General features: G+C 37.7%; 1 long non-coding RNA gene across 2 annotated transcripts in view; it reads left to right on the top strand.

The window, feature by feature from the left end:
* Nucleotides 1-13,276, top strand: part of LOC111932469 (uncharacterized) — a 102,962-nt gene extending 89,686 nt beyond the window's left edge. Inside the window, exons 3-7 of one of the 2 annotated variants that reach the window (XR_015290340.1) lie at nucleotides 4,144-4,266; nucleotides 5,477-5,786; nucleotides 5,924-6,075; nucleotides 8,643-8,783; nucleotides 11,312-13,276. This is a non-coding gene — a long non-coding RNA (uncharacterized LOC111932469). The remainder of the gene's footprint in view (nucleotides 1-4,143; nucleotides 4,267-5,476; nucleotides 5,787-5,923; nucleotides 6,076-8,642; nucleotides 8,784-11,311) is intronic. The other variant, XR_015290341.1, reaches the window with a different exon arrangement.
* The last annotated feature ends 503 nt before the right edge of the window (nucleotides 13,277-13,779 follow it).

Below are 13,779 nucleotides of genomic sequence, written 5' to 3'. Positions count from 1 at the left end.
AAATTAATTCTATTTAGAGTGCTTCTCTGCTGGTTACAACCTGGTTCCTGGAGCACCAGCTTCCCCCCTTTCCTGTTGTTTTCTTTGGTGTACAGACGAGAGTTCTGTGTTTCCAATGTCAGCTGGAGGCGCTAAGGCCACGTTCTAATCTTTGGAAACAAGGCATGTGTTTGTGGATAGGTCAAAAACATGATTGTTGTTATTAATTCTATTCAAATAACATCATCCAGTCTGCTTAGCAATGAAAATAGCAATTAAGAGAAAAGTCACCAAGACCATTTCAGCCCAGCAATGGACAACTGTAAAACAAAATTTGACAGGTTTTAGGAAGCAAGGGTGGCAGTATAGCCACAATATTCTTAATAGCCTTTGGCTAAGTCCAGGAATTCAGTTTGCAATATAATCAATCTTCTACAATCCACGAGTATTAAATTCATCATTAGAATGTTGTTTCTCCTTCCCAAACCTTCCATGTAACAGCAGCTCAGTATGATAAAAGGCATTTGTTACTGAGAACAGCTTTAAGGAAAGCAAAAAGAGCAAATCTGGAAAACAGATTAATATTTTTCTAGAAATGGGTAGTATTCATAAAACGTTTAGCAAGTTCAAGGTTGACTTGTTCTCCTTCTGTATACTATTCATAACAGGCATTTGACAACTCAGTGACATTCAATCTAGCAACTGAACTGAATGTATTGGGCCATCCAGTTTAAATAAAAACTAAATCTTCATTGTGAAATGAGCACAACAAACCCAAGAAGAGCAAGAGGCTTTCCTGTTTCTGAAATTCCAAATAAGATCAAGAAATACAGTTACAAATGAGAGGAAATAGATCTAAATTTGATAAATAAGCAGATGTATGTGTAAATGGCAAGATATTGTGATCCTTCACACCGTGGTGTGAAGTGAAATTTAATAATCCTGAGCATTCCACAGTTTTTTTTTCCCAGTATACATATCTGCAAAATTATGTAACATCAATAAGATATTGACATTTTACAGTTACAGTTACTCTGAACTTGTCTTTTCAGTGCTTATACAAGACCACCCCGTAGTTTATTTAATATTGACTATTTCTCAATATTCTCTGGAATCAGGTTAAAGGTATCCCCTAGTGGCTGTTTTCCTACTGGAAAAGTGAGGAGATTACACTCATTGGATTGGAATAATGAGATTTTCATCTCATCTCCAGGACTCTAAAACCTGGTGAAAATAGTGGCTCAGGGAGCCACAGAGACATATGTTTTGGTAATTCAGGGGATATTGAATTTTGTATCCATACAAATTCTGAGCTTAGGTCCATTTTCAATTCTAATATTTTTCTTTTTAGTTACTGTCATCATGGATCTTAGAGAAGTTATTCTTTGTCATGTATATTCAAAACAAAATGGATAAATATAATGTAAACCTATCCTTTATAACCAATTCTTCCAACTAAAAATTAATCTTAGTATGGTGTATGTTGAGGACAGATGGTCCTAAACAACCAGCTCATACCATCCCTCCACCACTTCCAAATGGCGCAGATATTTCTAACAGTCAAAGTGCATCATATCACCGATTGCCTTTTCTCTTTCAACAAGACATAGAATGAAAATCAACTAGCAATTGTTTTGTGGGTGGGTTCACAGATTAAAGATGAACTATAAATTGCGAGGAGTATCGAGTTCACAATATACTTGGTTCCTTTTTGGAAACCACTACCTGGTTTTGTTTTTAAAGCTGCCATGGGTTTTCAACAGGATTCTTACTCTAAGCACTCAGTATCTTTCGTCAGCTAGCACCCACTGAATGACTACCAGGGATGTCAGTGTCAAATTCCTCTGCAGACATCCAGCTGGACTCTCTACAGGGATTTATCTGAAAGGGCATGCAGCAGGAGTGATGTTGCTAACAGTTCCATCTTCTCTGCCCTGCATCTTTCAAGTATCAGCCATAAAAATTTTGAATATGCTCATTATTTAAAATTTTAATCATCCCCAATTTTGTCAGGTATTTTAGAAGGATATCTGTCTACAATTATAATGTATGTCTGCAGTCCAGGAAGACAGCTGAAAGCACAATGGCTCTACCTCTATATTTGGAAACATCTTCTGTTTCGTTTCTGTGATGCATGCTGATGTGCAGTTCTAAGAGGAAGAGCACACAGTTCTGGCACAGGAGACATTAGTTTATGGTTAAATATTTTGATAGTGAAATTTGGATTCCTTCTTATCTAACCCTCTGGTAGTACTCCTCCTTTGAGTAAAGGATGCTGAAATAGTTGCTCAATTGTTCTCTGACTGTTTGTTATGGAAATAAATCCCACCCATACTGAGGCAGCCCTTTCAGGTATCAGCAATCAGCTTCCTCCACATAATTTTATCATTCTTAAGAGAAGCACAGAGGCAATAAAGTGTGATATAGAGCGAAAACAACTAAATTGACTTGAGAGGAGCTTTGCATTGAGGAGTCTTTAGATTCAAGGTGAGATGCTAAGGATCTAGGAGAAGATTTGCTTTACTGTAAGTCCTATGAAACAGTTGTGCCAAAACTCCATCATATAAAAGCCTAGTTACACATTCAGGAGAAGTGCAGTGCCCTTTGATGAGTTGAGAAAATCTGGCAAAATTCTATTTTTTATAGTGGTTTATTGTTTTTAATAATCTGTCCAATAATTTGAGTAGAACATTGCGTGAATAATCTTAGCAATGCTTTATGGGGGACTAAAGCAAATTGCAGCACTGGGTGCTAGGGATAGTTTTGACTCTTATCCTCAGCTGACCTAAAAAAGGGCCCTTCCATAAGTATTTCCATGGTGCTCAGCTGTTCATAACTGTTGGACCCAGGACATGGATCTGTGGTCTGACCCAGCACCATTGCACCTATGCAATCTTTTCAGATAAAAGGCCAGAGTTAAACCTTGCATGGCTTTAGAATCAGGCCATGAGTTTTGTTCTTCTCAATAGTGATTATCAATGGAAAATTTAAATTAGAGCCAGGAGAGAGCATGGGGGTTTTGGAGACCTGGGATGACACATCTGGAAAATGCTGTTTGGTATTCTTTGAGGCTGAGTATCTTCAGAGTGTGTCTTTCTACAATAAGGCTGATAAGTATACTGACAGAAATTTTGGAGAATGTTGAAAAATTTTATTTTTGAGAAGCCTTCATACAAATTATATTTAAAATTCCCTTGTGCATTCATTTTGTAGAAACTATGTTATATGCTTTCTTTTGGAGCAATGTAATTCTATTGACCAGGAATTCTCAGCTTTAAAAGACTGGGACATGAAGAGCTGCATTATTTCTACAGAGAGAACAGACTCTTTTTTTTCCCTCTTAAATTTAGAAATTGGTGGAGTCCTTCCTCAGCAAAACTAAGAAAGTGCACATTTTGATCTGACAGATTCAATTTGATTTGTCAAATTTTCTGAATCTCTGTGATCAAAGCTACAAAGATCAAACTTTCCATCACTTGACCTCAAAGTAATACAATACAGTTGAATATAGTTGAATATTTTGCCATAAATGTTATGTTAAGGCTGTCTATCAATAATTCAGCTCTTATATAAAATATTCTTGCAAATAAGATATTGTACCTCAAGAACAAATGATCAGTGCAGATATATTTTCAAAGAATATCAGTCTCTCTGTTTATGCCAGTAAAGAGTGAAAGAAACCCAAGGATGAGAAATAGAACAAGACAAAGTTTAGTGAAATATGTGGGCTTGGAAGGAAAAATTGTTAACATTTTGAGCAGTTGGACCTAGAGCATGTAATGTGTCTCAATAACTCTATTGCTTTTTTTTCCTAATGTTTTAAACCAACTTTCAATAGACAAAAAGTGACAAAATAAATTTTAATGGCAAAATATCCTTAAGAACACAAGAAATATAAAATAAATGCAGCAAGTAATGATGAAATGGACTGTTCTAAAGCAAGGGTCCTAACCTTAGAGCTAAAGGTGTGAAAAAAAAACAAACAAACTTACATCTCATTTAGGATATATAAAAGAATCAATACCTTTGGAAAAAAAAAAAAAAAATCTATGAATTTGCCCTGAGGTGTAATGCTAAGGTGATGGGAAAAGCTTCTATTGTAAGATGATAATATTATTCCCTGCATTTTATAAAAGAATATTCCATGATATTTTCTCTTTTCAGCTTGTTTCATGCTTGCTTACATTATTCAGAAGCATTTTGCATCTTCACCTGAATTGGCTGAAGAGGCATTGTCCAGCCATCTGTAAAGGCAAGAGTGACAGCTTATACCACTGATTTTAAGAGGTATGTTTGATTTTGGAGTGGTAAAAGTTATGTCCCCAAAACTGCAGCATTGCCATCCTACACTTCAAGAAAATATGTTTTAAGTATTTAGACATCATGAGATTGATTTCAAAGCCATGATTTTGCAATTTAGTGACTACATTTGGTATGTCTGGCCTTCCTGGCTTTGTTGGTTTAGAAAGTCACTTCATAAATTTTCCCACCATCATGAATAGAGTATTTTTTAAAAATGTACACTGGATAATTTTACAGCCATGTGACTCCAGGAACTGATGTTTAAGTATGCCATAAAAAATTCAGATACTACAATAACTAATGCTAAGTGTACTCTTTGCTCACACGATCTTAAACGACACCCTGAAGGAGAAGGTTAAAAACACCTAAATTCCTCCTGCCAGGGCTATTTTTGTTTCTTAGAGTGATCAACTGTGTCAGAATGAAATCTTCCCTCAGGCCATTTTTTTTAACAGCCAGACCACTTTAACCACCAACTCTGGCAGTAAAATTATTTGTATCTGTGTAAGGAACAGTGAAGTTTAAACCTTCTGGAGAAGATGCTACCAAAGCTGTGCTCTTGTCCTGCAGGGCTGTTTCGGTGGGGTTCTGGCCCAGGTATTTCTTCAGGTGGGGAAATGGATATTTACCCTGGTTCCTGAAAGCCAGTACTGATGTCTTTTTATCCAGACTCATTTGTCTCTCTAGAGATCACCAGCACTATTACTGATAACACAACTTTATATTGCTCTAGGCAGCTTGTCAGCTTTACTGATCCTAACAATTATGAATGAAGATTTTCATGTGGGCAGGAGACAAAAGGGAATATCACCTGAAAGTTTCTGAAAAGGGAGAATTATGGGACCACCCCATAAGTGAGAGATAATGTGTGGTCTCCAAGGGCCCCATCAAACTTTCCTGAGAAACAGCAGCAGAGCAAATAATCCCAGCACCAGATTGTTTCTCCAAAGGGAAATAATCAGTGTGTCAATGAAAATGTGTAGGCCAAATGTACCATTGAGTACAGATGAGCCCCCTTCTTATTCCAAATAATAATGGTATGTTTTCAGATTTATGGTGTTGCTTCTTTCCTTCTCCTGCTCCATCACTTCACTCTTTCCCTCTCCTACCCTGATGGCAGATAATACATAACTCATAAAATATATTGGTGAGGATATGATGCTGAGATGGGATTTTTGTTTCTTCATTCTTTTAGTAGGGGAAGATGAACAGACACATAGAGATGGATGGGTGAAGTGAAGTAGAATATTACTGAATAATCTTCAACCTTGAATGAGGAAAATGAGATACAGGATGCCTAATGTTTCATTGACATCCATGAAAAGAGACATGAAAACATCCAAATCTCCCTCAGAGGAAGAAAGTTAAGGGGACCACATGCAAAACCACAGCTCCACTGAGCATGGTGACCCTGGCAGGACAACAGGGATCCCATCCGTGCACCTGTCCTTGTGTGGCCAGAGGGAGAGGCTGTGCCTGGTGCATCAAGAAGAAAATCATGTTTGGTGAGTTCTCACTGCAGTGCTTTCCTCCTATTTCTGTGCAGGAGGTAATATAGAACTCCATGTTTCTTAATTTCTGTAGTAATTTCATGATTATGTTTCCAAGAGAAAGGACGCCTTCTTATTTTCATAATTAACAGGAACTACATGTTATACATTAAATGTGACACAAGAGAGATGAATTATGCAGTAAATTCTGTGTGTGCTGATCAGCACAAAGCCCAAGACACATTCAGCAGAGTTGCTGTGAAGATCTGTAATGAGTTTCAAGTACATCATTTCCTGATGGAGGGTAAGAAAACATCCATCAATGCTAATTTTCCCACAGTTTTCAGCTTTTTATGAATACTTTACAGCTTACAAAAAAGATGAATTTCTAAAGTGCAACTTGAGGAAACTCTCTTAGTAATTAGAGAATATTCCTAGCCAAAACTAATGAGGTCTGAACCTTAAACATGGGGATGGTTCAAAGTTGATAGTCCCAGCCCCCAATTTCTTCAAAAAAGTTAAATTAATTCCTCAAATTTGAACAAGGATATTTTGTTTTCTAGTTGAACTCTAAACCAGGTTTGTCATTGTGCCTTCAAAAGTGCAGAATTTTTGTGTCATTCCTGATTCTGTAGTAGTTTTGTACAGGATTAAGTGGTCTGAAAAAGCAAACTCCATTGAGATTGAGGCATCTTTACACCTAGCTCAAGGATTTGTGAAGTGACTCTGACTTTGTAGTAGAGCACATGACCATGCACACAGCTCTGTTGTCTTCAACTTCTGTCAAGATGTTCATCCTGACATTTTAGGAATGAGAAAATGGATTTTATATACTGGCAAGGAGGGAGGGACAACTTTTCTGATTAGGCAGTTGTCCATTTTATATTGAGAATGATCTACTTGTTTACAGGTTTTAAAGAACCTTTGTATTATAATATCCGGCAATATTTTTCCAGCTGGTGTATGCTTTTTATTTAGTGAGAAAAAATTAAATATATTCTATGGTTAATTAATAATAAGTATTTATATGTTGTATAAATAAAACCCATAAATATATTAAATATTAAAAAAAATGTACCTGCTATACCAAGGTGCTTAACACCTTAAAACTATTGATTTTAGAGAATTTAGAGGTTATCAGGTCAAGAGTTGTGAAAAGCTTTGATATGTAAGGAGGATGAAACTTTTTATTAAAAGTCACCCTCAGTGGGAGCATCAGGTTGTTATTTTAGAATTTGCATGTGTCTCCTGCTTATGTCCTTCAGTCATGTTAAGTGAAAATTCTCTCAGAGGAGATCACTACTCTTATTCAATCAGAAGTTAAGGGTTTTTTTCTGAGATAGAATTTAAAATCAGTGTTCAGGTTTCTTAACAGAGACTATTTTCCAGCACCTGTCACTTGAATGATAAGGCTTTTCTGTATCCAGAGCAGATTTTATTTGATGAATCCAAAAATAAAAAGCCATAACCTGAAGAACCTAAAGGCTGGAGTCTGAAAAGCAGCAAACAAAATAATTTCAAAATAATTTATATGTAAATACATTGAAGCTGTGCTTAGAGAATTTAGAGCCACTTGAATTCTGCAAGACAATTCTCACTCTTCACTCTTACATCAGTTCCAAAGCAGAGCTTGTTTCAATCATGTTTTTGTTAGCATTTACACTCATGGGAACATGAGTTTTGTTCACAAGTGTGTTTCAAGGAAGAACTGTACCTTCATGAGGTACTTTTCATGACCAACAATTCTGCAGAGACACATTCATCCTCTCTGAAACACTTGAGCTATTTGGACAAGACAGAAACAATTCCCTGGGACTCTATGACAAAATTATGAAAAACAAACAATCACTCTGGATTAATCTATTTCTTACAAAGAAATAAAGTAATGAAATTTTTTCATGCTAATTAAGACGTGATCACTGTGAATACTCTGACAAAGCAGGATAGACTCCTTCATGTGCTGTTATTAGCAAGAAAGCCTAATTTATTCTTGCTTAAGGTAGACAAAGATAAGTTGTTGAGCTCTGGTACTAATACAAAACTATTTTGTGCTCAAATAAGGGACTGGAATATAACACTGAATATTATTCACTTTGAGGCAAACAAAACTTTTGTAGTCTAATACTACACTCATTTTCCTGCTCAGTAGTTAGCATGTCAAGTGTTCACACTGGACCTTAAAATGACTTGGAAAGCTCAGGAGTATATCAACATTTGCAGCATAAAACTGTCTTCTCTTTGATCATTCAAGCTTTCCAACACTCTAGGTGGTCCTAACTAATAAGGAACTGTGATCCTCTTCACTACTTGATTCCAGTAGCCACACAACAGACCACATGCAGTTAATGCTTGCCATTAGTGTTTCAGTCAAATGCCAACACTTATCCACAGATTTATAATCCTTTTAATTACATAATTATAAATCACGTATGTAAAATGACATAAAAATACATAAATATGTATGGAAAAAAGTCTCTATTAATGATGTGTTTGGGGTATTTTCTCCCCTCAAAGCGAAAACTGGTGCAAATATTTTAATGTATATGATATGTGTTATTGAGCAGGGGCACTGCTCTAAGTTCCACACAAACATGAACTATGAAAAACAGAACTCTTTGATTTTCTCCAGATATTTATATGAAGTTCTTTGTATAAGATTCTGGTTTACAAATCTGACATACCTGTGCAAAGCCCAAACTGTCAGCATTCAATCCCATATCTGTGCTTCAGCCCATGGCAGCCTGGTCGTGGATGCTGAGCACTAACAGATCTACTCACCTTTTGTGCTGAAAACTCTGAAAAACATACCTGCAGAGAAGGAAAGGGCAGCTCAGAATTAAAGACATGCTTCTGGTAACACTCTTTTCCCAGAAGCTATTCCATAATGAGTTTGATATGATTCTGAATCATGGAGCAGTGATGATTGTGCACTGAACACCAGTTAAGGTGTCCTGTCCCAGTAAAGGAGAAGCTGTGGTCATAGGATAACAGTCCCAAGGAGCAGTCACCCAGGTATGGAGCAGGGATGTATGTATGTCTTCTTTAGGTATTAGGGTTTAATGGCAAATTAGAAGGGCTGATAATAAAATTTGTGTGATGAAAATTTCTTCTGAAAGGCATTGGAAGCAGCTTTAACCAGGCAAACAAATCCCCCTCAAATGTCTATCCTGTAGATATATATATATATAAATCTGCTAAATTTGAGATATTTGAGAATGAAGACATTGCTGAAGGGAAACTTTGTTTTATAACTGATCTCTATGAAACCTTAGGCTCTCTCTTGCTTTGATTATATGTTGTTTGACTGGCCTCATAATCTTAGAAAATACATGTTTATGACTGGGTCATGGTCAGTTATATAAGTTAAAGCAAGACCTTTTGATGAATAAACAATTCCTATTTTAGAGGTTTATGATAGTAAACCCCAAGAATTTATGCCATGATCTCTCCTGGATATAAATGATTTGCAGCTTAGAGGTAAAGGATAGTAATTGGTTCCTGTAGTTTCTACAGCACCTACTCCCAGCCCAGTTATTCCTTTGGGGTACCTGGTCAGTCTGGATTATCTGACTGTGGGTTTTTCTGGGGCTCTGAATGTCTCATGGAGAGTTCCATCAATCTGAAGCACCGAGCACTAATTTTAAGCCCTAGTCAACAAAAAAAAGAAAAAAAAAAAAATAAAAAAAATTGACCTTTTTAGTTTCATTGCCATACACAGTCACACACTCCTTATAATTTAGATTAAACTCCCCTGGCAGTTATACCCTAGTGAAAAACACAGATCTGAGACATCAATTTTCTTCAATTTTAATATTGAAGTGTAAATTTTAAACAATAGTTAAAGATATGAAATTAAAAGAGGGAAGATGTCTGCTCTAAGAGAGGAGTGACATACAATGGATTTGCTCTGAGCTGCCTGGGATCATTTAAAACCAATAAATTAAAAATCAAATAGTTGGTGAGGGCTATAATTTACACTACAGAGGTGATAAAGCCTTTTGTGTTCCTATTTGCAAAGAAAGCATTAAACTACAGTGATTTTTAATTTTTTTTCTTCCCACCAGGGAGAAATGTGAAACTCAATTTTACCCCCAATTGGTAAGGTGCTAATTTGTCTGACAAGTTGTTGGAATCTCAGCATGTTTGAGGTATCCTTGATGTATCAACACCTTCATGCTGAATGAAGGATGCCTTTAATGTGTAAATGTTTAGTACATATCCTGTATCTCATTAGCCAAGAACAATACAAACCACACACAGGCAAGAAGGGTCAGAAGCAAGCTCCAGTCAAAGAGAAAAATCTTTTATGTTCTAATTAAATGAGCAAACATTTGGAATACATCTCTTTTGCAAATAGTTTATCAAAAAATACACTTGAAATTCGCAGCCTCACTTGAGTTCTAAAGCCCTGATGAGTGAATCCAAGTACCATAACTGATGTCTCCAAGTTCTTCTTACTGCATGCAATACCACAAATGATTAAGATTAGTAGAAGAAAAGCAGTTGTTAATAAATCCACTGCTGCGTTCCACAGCTGCAGGATCATGTCCAGGGAGGTTATGGATTCTGGTGACTGATATGGGACTCAGTGAGATGGGTTTCTGCTTGGTTAATCTCAGGAAACCATTTATTCAGCACAGGAACAAACTCAGCTTAGAGACAGAGAGGCCTGAACAGAGGCAGGGTGGTGGATTTTATGGGACAGAACCAGGGTGGAGTTTAAGGTCAGGAAGAGACACAGCAAGGGCTCAAACCCATTCAGAACACCCTGGGCTGCCACCCCATGAGGGGCCCGTTCTTTCTGGGCTCACAGGACACATCCCCTGAGGCAGAGGGATGGAATTTACTCTTCCTAGGCTTTAAAGCCATGCCTCTCACTTTAACAATGCTTATCTGAAACTGAATCTTTGCCTCCCTGGGTGTGGTCACCTCACAACCCACCAAGGTATGCTTCTCCAAACTGTGACTGTTAGTCTAACCCTTCATAAATTATACATAAATTTAGAAATTTAGCTTCATTGACCCTTTTGTGGAAATGAAATTTTTTCTAGGGAGAGCTGAGGGGTGCTGGTGAGGTGAAGTGAGTTCTTTGCTGGATGTCTTGTAATGAGGGCTCACCTGATTGTGAGAAGAGAAAAGGGATGGCTCTGGCTGAGGGTGTGTCCTCTGCTGGAGGATGTGTTTACACATGGCTGTCCACTCTGGCTCTGCTTCAGGGATTGCCTCTTGCTGTCTCTGCTCCAAAGCATAAGGTGGACATGGGTCCACAGGGAAAAAAACAGAACTTCTGCTCCATGTGGAGCCCTTGGAGGTGAACACCTGCCCTGCTCAGCCTTTGCTGTGGTCCTTGCCAGCACTCCCTTCCCTGCAGGCCGTGTGGGCACAGTGGTGTTCTGCAAACTTCTGGTTGCACATGAGAGATTAGAGACACTCTTTCCACTACTATGTAGCCACATTACATCAGTCTCATTTTTGTCAGTCCAGTTGCAATTGAGCCCTGGTCCTGTGGTTCATTCCTTCTTTCTGCTTTTCTCTTCCAGAGGCTGATCCCTGATGACTTGCAATCAATAGTCTGTGAAACAATAAGGTCAGGAATGTGAAGATTCAGATTTTCTGCCTCTAAACACGGACTCATGTGCTGGGCCACTGAGAAGAGTGTGACCTGAGCTCGTTGCCTGATAGAAGAATGGAGTGGGAGGAAAGGGATTCAAAGTACCTGGAGATACGCAGAGCTGTTAATACAGTGTCTGTCCTCTTCACAGAGATAGCTGGGGGAAAGTGTAAACTTACAATAGATGTGACTGAAAAATGTCAGCTTCTTGTTAAATGTTAAGCACTGATGGACCCTGAAACTGGAATTCTAAGTCCCATATGCTGCCATGCAGCCCTGCAAAAAGATGAAGAACATTTACAAGCCCAGTCATAAGATCAGTTTTTGCAGTGAAGATAGAATAGGAGTTCAGGTTATTTTTCTGTTTGAGGTTTTGTTTTTTTTTTTTGTATTTGTGTAGTTTTACAAATACAAGAGTATTTATTTTTATCTGGGGAAATAGAAATTTGAAAGAATTGCATGACAGAAGTGTTAGAAGGTGACATGCTTTGATATGAAATGAGAGTTTGGATTCACTTCCTGATTGGCACTAAATAGAGGTTTTTCAGCTGGATCTCAAAATAGAGCTGGTATAGCAGATTTAAACAATTTGGGAGACTTCTGTCCATATGAACATGTTATAAGGGTTGTACAGAAACTGGCCTCACACTTACCTTGCAGTCAAACCTGTTCCAAGTGGATTGATGCTGGCTAATAGATCCATTTAATTTGGTTTCCATGAGTAAAGCAGGACCTCACAGAGGCTCAATTGCACCCAAGTTTATGCTGCACTTCCAAAAGAAAACAAATACAAGGATGAGACATTTAATTGGTGAAATGATGCAGAGGAAGAGATTTCCCCCAGATTTTGACAAACTGGCCTAAGTATGATCCCAAAGAGCACTGAGATATTCAGATATCACACAGTTATATTCACAGAAACACGTGTCTGCTGTCCTCTGACTAAATAACAGAAAACACATTTGTGAATATATTCTCACACACACAAATAAGAGGGATTTGTTCAATATATAAGTAGGCCCAGGCTAACAGTGGCCCCCTGAGAGCAGCAGTGAGTGCCTGGGTCAGTGGCTGAGTGGCAGAGCTGTGTGGGGACAGTTCCATGGGGCCAGCCCACGACACTGCGGAGCCTGGGTTAGAAGGCAGGGTGAGCTATTCATAGTTTAGAACTTGCACAGAGCACTTAGCCCTTGGAGAAAAGAAAGAAAATGCTTTTTGACTAAAGGATTGAAACTTCTTTTGTGCTTTGAGGCTGTCAGCTCATGAACAGTTTGTCTGAACTTACTGCTAGAGTGATTACAGGAGTATGGCAAGGATTCCAAGTTCACCAGACAAACCCTGCATGAACCATCCACAGCAGCTGGGTGTTTCTGTGTCTGGCTGGATGGTGAAAGCTCTGGATTAGTTAGCTTGTGTAAATACTCATGATCATGAATTTGCTGTAGGCTTTACATAACTTCACTGTGTTGGTCTCAAATTCATGCATGTACTACTAAATTCTCTCAGTATTGTTCAATATTTTCCTTGTATTAAATATTTTCCTTGTATTAGTGTCTGTAACTTGAATCAGACAAGCTGCAAGGCTCTTGACAAGGTTCAGTTTCTGCCCGAAATTAAATTAGTTGTCATCAGTTTGGAAAAAAAAAAAATACAACAACAAAACAAACCATTGTAAATGAGGGCTTTTATTTGAGAGTGACCAAAACAGATCACAGGAAGAAGCATGACAAATAAGTCAAGATAGAAAGAAAAGGCTAGGAAGACAGAGCAGGTATGTCAACATATTTTGCATGGACAATTTGTAGCCATATTCATTTGCTTTATGTCACACAGTTTCACGTCACAGTCAAAGTAATCTTAACAGGAATAAAATTCTGTCACTGACATAAAATAACAGGGATGAGATTTATTTTATTTATTTTTTATTTATATTTAACTTCAATTTAGTTCTCTGTACTAAAAACAGTAAGACTTGGATATACTTGCAGATCTTGTAATTGTTCTATTCAAACACAAATTTTCAACCCTACAGATAAAGCTCTGTTTTTGTTAAGGTAATGATCACAGAGCACTTGTCTACTCCTAATTGATAGAAGTCAACATTAATTTCAGATCTGAATCCAGCTCTCAGATGCCTACATATTTCTTGGTGGAGATATTGAAAAAATTTGCAGGCGTGCATGTATAGAATTGGGAAATCAGACCTGGGTCCTTGGAATTGCTCTTGGGCCATAAACATATGCAAAGCAGAGCACTGCTGGTTTCCTCTGGCTGATTTCTAGTTTTAGGATTCCAGTAGTTGATGCTAAATGCAAACCCCTCAGTGCTGACCCCTCCTACATTTCCATTTGCAGCTGTACATCCTGAATGCTGTGAAAGCAGCTCTCAGAACAGGGT

Source organism: Cyanistes caeruleus, chromosome 9, assembly GCF_971803275.1.
Source record: "Cyanistes caeruleus chromosome 9, bCyaCae1.hap1.1, whole genome shotgun sequence".
Taxonomy (NCBI): domain Eukaryota; kingdom Metazoa; phylum Chordata; class Aves; order Passeriformes; family Paridae; genus Cyanistes; species Cyanistes caeruleus.
The sequence above is the reverse complement of the archived record's forward strand: the minus strand, read 5'-3'. Positions and strand labels throughout refer to the sequence as shown.